The sequence below is a fragment of the Hibiscus syriacus genome, unplaced genomic scaffold (genome assembly GCF_006381635.1).
Source record: "Hibiscus syriacus cultivar Baekdansim isolate YM2019G1 unplaced genomic scaffold, ASM638163v2 tig00111445_pilon, whole genome shotgun sequence".
Lineage (NCBI taxonomy): Eukaryota > Viridiplantae > Streptophyta > Magnoliopsida > Malvales > Malvaceae > Hibiscus > Hibiscus syriacus.
The window spans coordinates 1078443-1091157 of NW_024063096.1; the positions used below are offsets into that span (position 1 = coordinate 1078443).

Here is a 12715-nt window from a genome sequence, read left to right on the forward strand (position 1 = left end):
CGAGTCAACCTTATGGAAAAATTTAATCTGTGCATTGTGTCACGCCCCCAGAACTTCGACGCCTCCCACCGTCGGAATATCAGAGTCAAGGTCTGACGGGTCGTGCGGCCTTAGACGCTTTAGACGCTCCTCGGTCTTCTCGGCGACTAAGTAAGCCTTACACAAGCTAAGTGAGTGTGCAAACTCACAAAGGTTGGAACCAAGCCCTCAAGGCTTCGGATTGCGGAAGCTTTAAAACACCAACGTGGCTACTCGGAGCCACAAGGTCGAACTATCGTGTGGAAGTGCTAACACGAAGGTGGCTACTCCTGGCCACCAAGATAGGCAACAAGAACAAAGACTAAAGAACTTAGAAAGATAGAGCAAATGCCTTAGAGCTTTATTACTCTCTCACAAAGAGAAGAATGGAATTGGGTCATTACAAATGAGGAGGAGAGCTCTCCATTTATAGGGGAGCTCCCTCTCAATCGATGGCTAAGATCGTTTTACATGAAGGGCTAGGATTGATTCCCACCTAACCCAATCCCTTAAATCAAGGAAATCCCACCTAACATTATCCTTCTAGAATCCTCCAAGGAATGGGCCAGATCTGATGGTTCTGGGCAAGCCCAATAGTCTGTATAATTCTCTTACAGATATCTGCTCACATGTCTCGGTTCGAATCCACGAGCCTTGACAACACTGCCCCCATCGCCCTCGTCGCTCCTCTCGGACGCCTCATTCTTCGATTTGCCTTCATTGCGGAATCTCTTGCCGTTACCCTCGACTTTCGGATTTGGTTTAGAAGTCTTGTTCTTCTTGACTCCAAACTCTTTGATGGACTCCGCGGTTGTCAAGGCTTTAGACAGCTCCTTGACTTCCCTTCGCTCCAACGCTCACTTTGCCCATGGCTTTAATCCGAACATGAAGGTGAAGAATCCCTCTTCTTCAGTCAAACTTGGGACTTTGAGCATGAGTCTTCTGAATCGGTTCACATACTCCTTCAGTGTCCCCTTATACCTGAGGCGCCTCAACTTGGACCACGCCTCCATCTTGGCATACTGTGAGCGAACCTGCTCACTTTACACCCTCGGCTTGACGGCTTTATCACTTGCTATCGCACCGGGTCCTTTCCTGTGCTCGACTGCTTTGACACCCGCAGTCTCGTCACGTCTCGATCTTTGCTTGACTACTTGAGAACTTGTAGTCTCACCATGCTTGCCCCTTGATTCGGCTACTTTGGAACATGTAGCCTCGTCAAGTCTTGCCCCTGACTTGATTGCTCGATCATTCACAATCACATCTGTCTTCCTTCTCGGCTTGACCGCCTCATCATCGACAGCCTTGCCTCGTCTTGATCCTTGCTTGGCCGCATTGATCCCATCAATCGGACCAAGTCTTTCCCTTGACATGGCACTTTTACTTGTGCCTCCGCCAACTCTTGCTACCTCTCATTCTCCCATCATCCTCATGATGGTTGTAAGGCGACGCTTCTCGGGACATCCTCTAATCAAGTGAGGACTATCACAGAAGTAGCACTTCAGCTTTTCCTTGCTCCCCTTCTTCTTTTCCCCGAACTTGGCTTTGCCATTCTTTCCCGATGGCTTTCCTTGGCCGCAAACAGTCGATGGCTCAACTTGGCCACTCGAAGAGCTTTCTCTACCATCTCCCCACTGCACCTTTTCCCGGTCTCCCCCATTGTTGCCACTATCCCTGGGCATGGGCCTGGACGACACATCGCTCTTTGGCTTGACATCTGCAAGCTCAGTCGGCGTTCCGGCTACAGCTATGGCTTCCGAAAATCTCTGGGCATCACCTTGCTCTCCCCCGAGCATCGCCCCTGGTCTAAGTCCTTCCAAGAAGGTCTTGAGCGCACCCCATTCACTCATTTCTCCCTTGCATATGAGTAGCTCCCTCTTGAGATCATCCACCTCGTTCCTCAAAGCTGCTACCTCGGCTTCTTGGGCATTTCTCCCTCGAACCGTCTCCAACTCATCAAGAACTCGTTGCGTCTCGACCTTGAATTTGCCCTCCATGGACTCTAATCGATCAAGGCGGGATTCCACAACACCCTGGGTTTGCTTGGCCTTATATTCAGCTTGTTCAAGTCTCCCGACCCTTTGTTCCCACGAAGTTGAGATCTCCTCCAACTTGATGAACCTTTGCGTGTGGAAAGCCAAACCTTCCATCAAATAGGCCCATTTCTCGTCGATCGTCAGTTCTTCTTGTTCCTCGTGAAGACTCTCCTCGTCTTCATGAGAGAACGTATCATCTCACTCGAACATACTTTCGGCATCACCCTTGAGCCTCTCTACCTCGAGAACCGGCTCCCCTTGGTGTGTTATAGTTGCCTCAAACATTCCTTGCGAACTCGTCATGGCATCCTCATGCTTGGACACCGACGATGCTCTTGAGCCCAACAGACTCTCTTCCCGTTTCCCACCATGGCACTCCTTGCCTTTACGTGCAGAAACTCCTCTTTTCTTGTGCCCCATTTCAATTATCAAGTAAATTGATTGAAAGTAAGTAAAACAAACTTACCCGGTTTTGCACCTTCCACCAAACTTGGTCGAAACGATCGTTGTTTGCTCGTAACGAAACGCTCTGATACCACTTGTCACGCCCCCAGAACTTCGACGCCTCCCACCATCGGAATATCAGAGTCAAGGTCTGACGGGTCGTGCAGCCTTAGACGCTTTAGACGCTCCTCGGTCTTCTCGGCGACTAAGTAAGCCTTACCCAAGCTAAGTGAGTGTGCAAACTCACAAAGGTTGGAACCAAGCCCTCAAGGCTTCGGATTGCGGAAGCTTTAAAACACCAACGTGGCTACTCGGAGCCACAAGGTCGGACTATCGTGTGGAAGTGCTAACACGAAGGTGGCTACTCCTGGCCACCAAGATAGGTAACAAGAACAAAGACTAAAGAACTTAGAAAGATAGAGCAAATGCCTCAGAGCTTTATTACTCTCTAACAAAGAGAAGAATGGAATTGGGTCATTACAAATGAGGAGGAGAGCTCTCTATTTATAGGGGAGCTCCCTCTCAATCGATGGCTAAGATCGTTTTACATGAAGGGCTAGGATTGATTCCCACCTAACCCAATCCCTTAAATCAAGGAAATCCCACCTAACATTATCCTTCTAGAATCCTCCAAGGAATGGGCCAAATCTGATGGTTCTGGGCAAGCCCAATAGTCTGTATAATTCTCTTACAAATATCTGCTCACATGTCTCGGTTCGAATCCACGAGCCTCGACAACACTGCCCTCATCGCCCTCGTCGCTCCTCTCGGACACCTCGGAATAGATTCTTCACGGACTTGTTAAGCATTCTCCAAGAATTGGCTAAGTCTGGTGGTCACGGTAAGTCCGATTCTCCATATTGAACCTCTTGGTCGGACGCTTACACCAATGTCTCGGACCCAAGTTTCTAGCCCGTGACATTGCATTCAATTCGAATAAGCAGCATACAGACTGGATGATCTTTGTAACTAACTCAAAAAAGAAAAAAAAAGATGTATTTGCACATATTGGTGCACAATATGGTAATGCAAAATAGCAAATATTGAATACCAAGCAGCGATGTGAATCCGGATTCTCAGCATCCAACCTTAACAGTTGTTTTACAGCCTTCACGAGAAACATAAAAACAAAAACATATTAGTATGGGATCATAAACTAATAAAAGTACAACTGAGCAAAACAATTGTTCTTCAACTCAAAGATATGTTCCACAAACTATCTAATTCACACACAAAATCATTGACACTTCATTTTGAAACATGAATGAGAGTTTAATTAAGTTTAGTTTACTAAATAAATTATGAGAAACATATGCAAACACTGTATGCAAATTACTAAACTAGTTAAAATTCAAGTTAAAAAGATGAATTTGAAATTCAAATACCTATCTAGCTATTCCTACCACTAAAATGGGTTCAACGATCCATAACCTTGAAAATGTGCGGGGGCTGAAGAGGGGAGATGCGTATGAGCAATTCTAAATGGCATTGGCGGCTAGACTCGACGTCGGAGAGGAAGTTGAAGTAGGGCTGGTGCCACTATTGACTTGGCAAACGTGCCCTTTCTTAGAAAGCCTACATCTTTCGCAGTTGTAACTGCTATGGCGTTTTACCGGCTTGAAATCAAACGCCACAGCGGCAGAATACGCCGAGGCCGAAGAGGAAATATGCGACTGTGGATGGTGCATCGCCATTCTCCAAACGGAAACAACAATGAAAGAGGGAAAACGAGAGAAAAGGAAGAGATTTTGGATGCTGAGCGGGGAAAAAGATAGACCGAAAATAAAGGATGGAGGGTTTGGCCAGGAAGAAAAGGGAGAGCTTTTGGATGCTGAGCGGGAAAGAAGAGAGATCGAAAATAAAGGAGGGAGGGTTTGGCCGGGAATAGGCGGGAGAAAATGGGCAAATGACTATTTTTGGCGCTTCAATTTCATTCCTATCAAATCTATATTAATAAACTATTTAAAATTAATATTAATATATTTAATATTAATACTATCTTATATTAATATAATATAATTTGTAATTAATATTAATACTAATATAAAATATAGTCTATAAAATTAATATTAATAAATTATATAGTATATATTATAAACTATCTACTATATTAATATAAATTATAGTTAAGATAATTAACATTAATATAAACTATATAGTACACTAATACGAGTAATTGTTTATAAACTCTAGGTTATATATATAGTTTATATAACGTATAAATAAATTGTATATATACATATACTATAGGTTATATATATATATATAGTTTGTATATACTATGCATAATTCATACATACATGTACTATAAGTTACATATATAGTTTACATGTATACATATACTATAGGTTACATATATTAACTATTGTTTATGCATATTGTTTAGGGGTATAGGGTTTTTATAAACTATATACTTTATTACTTTATATAGTTTATGCATAGTATGTGTGTATATATATATATATATTCTATAGATTACTTATATTAGTTATACATATATATATATATATACTATATTAATATAATTATAATTTACAAACTATATATTTTATATAGTTTTATAATAGTTTATATATATACATACATATATATACTATATTAATATAAATTATTTTTATAACTATATACTTTTTATAGTTTATATAAATTGTATAAAATATAGTATATAAATATAAACTATAGTATGTAGTATATAAATATAAACTATAATTTATATATATAGTATATACTATATAAATAGTTTATATAGTTTACTAATAAATTATATATATAGGTCATATGTAAACTATATAATTTGCATAATTTATATATATAGTTTATACATATAGTTCATATGTAAACTATACAGTATATATAGTTTTCATATAGTATAAGTTAGTTTATATTGTTTATATATAGTTTAAATACTACTATCTATAAACTATATAATTTATATATAATTTTGTAAATTAACCCTAAATCCTAAACCTTAAAACATAATATATATATATATATATAAACTATACAGTTTATATTAATAAACTATATAATTTATACAATATATATTATTTATAATTATGCATAATATATAAATATAAATTGAAGTTTATATATAATTTATATTAATAAACTATGTAGCTTTTATATAGTTCAATAGTTCATATATAAACTATTTAGTATTATAGTTTATACATGTTATATATAGTTTATACATAATATATATAGTTTATATAGTTTATATATAGTATATAATAATATAAATATAAACTATATAGTTTATATATATAATACATATACTTTATATATAAACTATATAGTTTATATTATATATATATATATATATATATATATATATATATATATATATATATATATAGTTGTTTCAGTTTTTTCTCAAATTTTGAAATGAATGAAATTTAGTCCATTTTACAGTATTTTTTCACATTTTGTAATCATTTCGATATGATCTCTTTGTGTTGTTTAATTTATTTAAATTTTAATTTATAATTTCATATTTTTTCAATTTAGTCCTTAAAATTATATTTACATCTGAAATTGACCAATACTAATTACTTATTTTTATTTTTTAATTGGCTTATAAATTTTTAAATGGGTATAATTTATTACTTTTTTGTATTAATTTAAACCTCACAATTTAAAATTATTTTGATTTGATCCCTCATCAATGTGTGTTGTTTAATTTATTTATATTTTAATTTTTAATTTCATATTTGTTCAATTTAGTCATTAAAATTATATTTGCATCTGAAATTGACCCATACTTATTACTTATTTATATTTTTTAATTGGCCCATAACTTTTTTAAATGGGTATAATTTAGTACTTTTTCGTATTAATTTAAACCTCACAATTTAAAATTATTTCGATTTGATCCCTTTGTGTTGTTTAATTTATTTAAATTTTTATTTGTAATTTCATATTTGTTTAATTTAGTCCTATAAATTATATTTGCATCTGAAATTGACCCATACTTATTACTTTTTATATTTTTAATTGGCCCATAACTTTTTAAATGGGTAAAATTTAGTACTTTTTTGTATTAATTTCAACCTCACAATTTAAAATTATTTTGATTTGATCCCTCATCAATATGTGTTGTTTAATTTATTTAAATTTTAATTTGTAATTTCATATTTGTTCAATTTAATTCTTAAATTTGTATTTTTCATAAAATTGAATCATGATTATTTATATTCTTAGTAATTTACTCTAAATCATATACAATTATAAATTGCAATTCAACGTTCGCGAAAGACGAAAATAATTAATCCAAAAATAAAAATTAATCCGATTTGAACTCAATTTGTATCTGATAGAGATACGACCTGAATTTTATCTGCCAGTGATGTGACCCGATCTAAACGAGATCCGCCTGAAGTCCATCCGAACCTGAATTAACCTGCTTTTTAACTGCTCCGGACCTGAACTGTTTTAACCTGAATTGACATTGATCTGAACTGAAAGTAACTCGACCTGAACCCAAAATGCACCTGGTGTCAAGTCAACCTAAAAATGTCCCGACCTGATTTGACATGAACCCGACTTGATTTGACCTAAACCCGACCTGATTTGACCTGAATCCGACCTGATTTGACCTAGACCCGACCTGATCTGAGTTGAAGCATCAAATTTACCTGACTTGTCATGTATCTCTGATTTTACCCGACCTGATAAGATTCGACTGAAACCTGAATGATTACCTGATTTTACATACCTACCTACAGAATGTGATAGGTGTACCGCATATAATTCATTATAGGAATATAAGAAAAATCAATGTTAAGTGTATAAAAATCTAAAAATGTATTATATAAATTCCACGTACAATATCAAGTGCATTAGTACAAGAGTGTTAAAAGCCAAAATCTACAAAAAATACGCCTGCATGCATTAAGATAACAAAATTTGCTATAGAAGTTCTCAAACAAACTAGGATACAGCTCTGTTGCAACTAAAAAGGATGAAAGAAGAAAAACCTAAATACTTGTGTTACTCGAACTCGAGTATGCGTGTCGGAACGAGTATGTATCGAACACAAAGTTTTCAGTTTTTTCTAGGACACTTGGACAATCATATTTCCAAGCAACATATATGTCTCATATAGTTTTGAGTAAAATTAATGTGGTGAAAGATGACAGTAACAAATGAGGGAAGCTTAATATTCTCAGGTTCTCTTGTTGGGTTCAAAGACATACTTAATCAGTGATTCTTTGATTGATAGCAACTCAGGGAACTCCTGCTTCAACTTGGATGCATCCAACTCGTTATTGCTTCGGGGTGCGACTATCACCTTGGCTTGTTCTTCCAACGTGAAGTTCACCCACTTAAACTCGGGGTCAATGTAAGTCTTGTACATCTCCAGGATCTCATTGTGGCTCACGACTCCGGTTTGTGAAGTTCCATATGCCTTTCAAGTTCCTCTTTGCCATCTCGATATCGGTAATAGTTCGTCCAAGATCGTCATGCTGTTGGGAATGTTAACCACCTTGTTGTAACGCGAGATCTTGGTGATGAAGTTACGGGGATTGTTTAGATCGGATGAGATCGGCATTCTAACTCTGAGGGTGCAGACATTGTCATACTCTTTCAGCAGCTCTTCAACCTGGAAAAGATTGGAGATAGATTATGAGCACACTCAAGACATAAATTAACAAATAAAATAGAAATCTAATGAAGGATGTCCAATGTAGTTACCATAGCTTTGGTTTTTGAATAAAAGGAACCGATGAAATTGGGTTTGTCTTCTTTAAACCCAATGCCAGAGCACTGCGGATGTGCAGCATCATACTCAAATATGCATCCGGTAGCAAAATTCATCATCAAAAGCCCACGCTCTCTGCAAACATCTGCTAAGGTTAAAGTACCAACAACATTAGTGCCAATTGTTTCTGTTTTGTGAGATTCACACCAATCAACATTAGGTCTTCCGGTAACACCAGCAGCATTAAAAACATGGGTCGGCTTTATATTTCGGATATCTGCCTTAAGCGATAAGCGATCTTCCAAGCGTCCTCTCCCATACTCGAAGGCAATACCTTGTTTCTCACATAACTGACCAGTAAACCCCCTCCAGCCAGTCCTGTCATAGATCAAGACTTCAAGGAATGCTTCTGGGGAGAGCTACCGCCCTTGGGGCTTGGAACCACCATTTGGGTCTGATTAGGACCACTTACATATGATGTCTCTTTTACTTCCTCAAATCGAAGTGTCTACCACCAGGCATCACCAACATTCTCGGGTGTGGTAGCAGCGCGCCACTCACATCACCCCACCAATCAGGGTTTTGGGTGTACCATTCTATGGTCTTCTTCAACCCATCTTCCCATACAGTTCGCTCACACCATCCCAATTTTTCAATCTCTGATCATCAAGAAAACCTCTGGTCATTGAATGGTCTGTTTTCGACATACTTGATGCTTGTCTCAGGATCCATCGAGAAAAGTTTGCATATATCTGTGGCTACATCAATCACTCTCCTTTCCTTCTTTGTGCCAATATTATAAATATGGCCAACTTCACCCTTGTGAAGAACGACCTCAAATGCCTCAGCGACATCCTCACAGTATAAATAACTCCTCACATTAGAACCATCCCCGTGAATTGGAAGAACCTTCCCCCTCATTGCCAATAGGATAACTTGGAATTAGTTTTTCCGGGAACTGATTGGGACCATAAACATTGTTTCCACGGGTTGTAATAACCGGTAATCCATATGACCTGCCATATGCCATAACAAGCATTTCAGCACCGGCTTTTGTTGCCGAATACGGATTTTTCGGGAGAAGTTGGGAAGCCTCATGGTTTCCAAAAACAGCATCCTTGTCTGTCTCCCCGTAAACCTCATCAGTGCTTACATGAATGAACCTCTTGACCTGACCAGTGACTTTGCAGGCTTCAAGAAGGACATGAGTGCCATAAATATTGTTCTTCGTAAACTCAAAACTGTTCCCAAATGATTATCAACATGAGTTTGAGCCGCAAAGTGCATTATCGTGTCAATAGACTCAGTGATAAGCAGATAGTTAACAAGATCAGCGCTTTCAATGTCCCCTTCACAAACTTAAGTTTGGGGATGACTTCGAAGGAATTAGATTTTAAGGTTCGAGCAGTAATCTAGCTTATCAAGTACAACAATCTTGTAGTCCGGATAGTTTTGAACGAGCCGATTGGCAACATGAGATGCAATAAACCCAGCAGCCCCAGTTATCAGGATATTCTTGGGCGTATAAGAAGCCATATTAATTCTACAAAAAGAAGAAATACAACCTAATTTCAGAACTATGGAAAATATAATAAATCAGCACCAACTTGCATAAACAAATACACAAAATATAAACCCAGAACTATGACTAAACATAAAAAACATGATACTATGCAAATCCAAACCAGGTAAAGAAAAAACATACAAGAAAGCACCTGGAAACTATGTAAGCAAATCAACCTTAAAAAACATATCAACAAAGAGCATAGGTGGATAATATCATCAGTGCAATCAAATCACATTGTGACATACATACATACATACATACATACATACATACATACATACATACATACATACATACATACATACATCTACATACATACATACATACATACATACTACAACATATACATACAACATACATACATACATACATACATACATACATACATACATACATACATACATACATACATACATACATACATCATACATACATACATACATACATACAGACATACTACATACATACATACATCATACATACATACATCTATACATACATACATACATACATACATACATACATACATACATACATACATACATACATACACATACATACATACATACATACATACATACCATACATACATACATACATACATACATACCTACATACATACATACATACATACAGACACATACATACATACATACTACATACATACATACATACATACATACATACATACATACAACATACCTACATACATACATACATACTACATACATACATACATACATACACATACATACATACATACATACATACATACACATACATACATACATACATACATACATACATACATACTAATACATACATACATACATACATACATACAGACATAAATACATACATATACATACATATACATACATACATACATACATACATACATACATACTACATACATACATACATACATACTACATACATACTACATACATACATACATACATACATACATACATACATACATCATACATACATACATACATACTACATACATACATACATAACATACATACATACATACATACCTACATACATACTACATACATCATACACATACATCCTACATACATACATACATCATACATACATACACATCATACAATACATACATACTACATACATACATACATACATACATACATACTACATACATACATACATACACATACATACACACATACATACATACATACATAATACATACATACATATACATACCTACATACATACTACATACATACATACATACCTACATACATACATACATACATACATACATACATATACATACATACATACATACATACATACATACATACATACATACATACATACATACATACATACATACATACAACATACTACATACATACATATACATACATACATACTACATACATACATACATACATACATACCTACATACATACATACATACATACATACATACATACATACATACATCATACATACATACATACATACATACATACATACATACATACATACATCATACATACATACATACTACATACATACATACATACATACATACATACATACCTACATACATACATACATACATACATACATACATACATACATATGTATGTGTGTGTATGTAGATATTTATTAAATTTGTTTTGGTTTGAATTTCCCCTAGCATTTATTTCAGCTTATATATACAAGGGAAAGAGATCCAGATCCAATTTAACAAGCAATAAGTGCAGCATAAGCAACAGATAAAAAAGCAATCCAATCAAGGACATGAAATTTTATGACATTTAAGAACAGATCCTAGAACACTAAGAAATACCCAGATCAAAAAACGATCTCAATTAATCTAAAAGCATCAAATTTGCAAACATACACGATCAAGGATCACATTTGATCTTCCAACAAATACTGAAAATGAGGCTGAAACTTACAAGTTGAAGAGAAATCAACGAAAATCCAGAATTAATAATCGTGAACAAAATTGCAGAGATAAGAGATAAAGAGAGAATTTTGGAGTAAAAGATGAAGCTTGGACGTACATGGAAATTGGGGATTGTCTCAGGAAAAACCGACTAATATACGGCGTTACCAGATACATTAAAAGATATTTAATAAATTCGGTTTAGCGCTATCGGAAATATTAAATAATAATAATGTATTAGGTATAAATCATGAAGAAATATTAAAAAATTTGGCAACCGGCAAACTTAGTTTGTCGGTTTATGTCGATACTTTATAAAAATGTATCGATCCACATCAATATAACATAAAAAAAATGACAAAACCGGTCACGAAAAGATAAAACCGGTAAAGCGCTACTGGATATATTGAAAGTGTCGATACTTTAATATAAGTATCGACACTTTGTGAATTTAAAAGAGAAACAATTTTAGCGACCGTAAAGTGTCGATACTTTATAAAAATATATCGATCCATAACGATATAACATGAAAAAATATGACAAAACCGGTAAAGCGCTACCGGATATATTGAAAGTCTCGATACTTTAATATAAGTATCGACACTCTATGAATTTAAAAGAAAAGCAGTTTTATCGCCTATAAAGTGTCGATTCTTTATAACAATGTATCGATCTACAACGATATAACAGGTAAAAATATGACAAACCCGGTCTCTAAAGAACAAAACCAGTAGAGCGACCGGATATATTGAAAGTGTCGATACTTTAATATAAATCGACACTTTGTGAATTTAAAAGAGAAAGTTTTAACGCCTATAAACTGTCGATACTTTATAACAATGTATTGATCCACAACGATATAACAGGTAAAAATATGACAAAATCAGTCTCAAAAGGACAAAACGGTAAAGCCCTACCAGATATATTAAAAGTGTTGATATTTTAATAAGTACGTGTAATAAATTATCGATACTTTCAAAGAAATAGGTAATTATACTATCGAAAGTATCGAC

The 12715-nt window shown here is 35.4% G+C and overlaps 1 pseudogene; it reads right to left on the reverse strand.

Moving 5' to 3' along the window:
- Positions 1-7580: 7580 nt before the first annotated feature.
- On the reverse strand, positions 7581-11828 carry LOC120163428 (annotated as a pseudogene).
- Positions 11829-12715: the final 887 nt, after the last annotated feature.